The following is a 1,190-nucleotide window of genomic DNA, read 5'->3' as shown; positions in this document are numbered from 1 at the left end:
AAAACCAACCACCACCAAAAAACAAAACCAAAAAAAAAGAAAAATCACCAAAAATGTCTCAAGAAAATCCAGGCAGGGGGGGAAAAAAACAAAACAAAACACAAAATACAAAAAAAAAAAAGGCAAAAAAAAAAAAGCTTCCCCCCCTCGTTGCCGCTACAGCCCGAGCGGGCGAATAATCATAATTCTGCTTTTTTTTTTCTTTTTGGTTTTTGGTTTGTTTTTTGGTTTTTTAGGGTTTGGCTTTTTTTTTTTTTTTTGGCTTGTTTGCTTGTTTTTTATATCTCTCTCTATATATAATCTCTGCAGATCCCGGCTCGGTGCGTGAGATGAACAATATTTGTGTATTCCCGGCGCGGGGGGGAACCGAAAGAGGAAGATTTCTGCATAAAACAAAGATGGCTGCGGTAAATTATTTCTTTTTTTTTTTTTTCTCTCTTTCTCCTTATACTTCCCCCCCCTTCAATAAAAATATTTCTGGCGGGGGGGGGGAGGCGGATTAATCAGTACTCATGCTCAGTGTGACATCAGCATAAATTGTTAAAGGTTAACTAGTTCCATACTAGTCACGCCGCTTTTTTTTTTTTTTGCCCGTTTTCCCCCCGTTTTCGCTAAGGCAAAGCCAACCGGGGGGGGGGGAATTTTAAAACACACACACACGCACAAAAAAAAAAAAGGGTGGGTTTATTTTTTTTTTTTGTTCTTTATCCCTCCTTTCTCTACTTTTAAATACTTCAGAAGGGAGTGGTTTTATGGGTTGGGTTTTTGGGGGGGGTGTTTTTTTTTTTTTTTGGACTTTCTTAAGGCTGCAGGGGAGGAAGAACAACAACAAAAAAAAAAACCAAAAAAGAGAAAAAAATATTAAAAAAGGGAAAGAAAAGGAGCTTGAAACTCTCTCCAGCCCCAGGGACGGGGGTTTAACCACCCTCCCCCAGAAACCCCCTGTTTCGCCGGCGGGCAGCACCCCACTTTGCTGATATCCCCCCCCCTCCCCCAAAAAACCCAAGGAGAAATAGGCAAGATTTACAGCGGGGGGGTTGGATTTTCTTTTTTGTGATGTGAGCTTGCCCAAAACGCTCCAAAATCACCCTAAAAACCAGCAAAACCTCCTAAAACTGCTCGGGTTGGGCCCTGGGCCCCGGCTGGCCTCGGGCACCCGCCCTGACCCCCCCCGCCCGCCCCCGCACGTG

This window comes from Haliaeetus leucocephalus, unplaced genomic scaffold, assembly GCF_000737465.1.
Source record: "Haliaeetus leucocephalus isolate CR32 unplaced genomic scaffold, Haliaeetus_leucocephalus-4.0 Scaffold326, whole genome shotgun sequence".
Lineage (NCBI taxonomy): Eukaryota > Metazoa > Chordata > Aves > Accipitriformes > Accipitridae > Haliaeetus > Haliaeetus leucocephalus.
Note: the sequence above shows the minus strand (reverse complement) of the source record.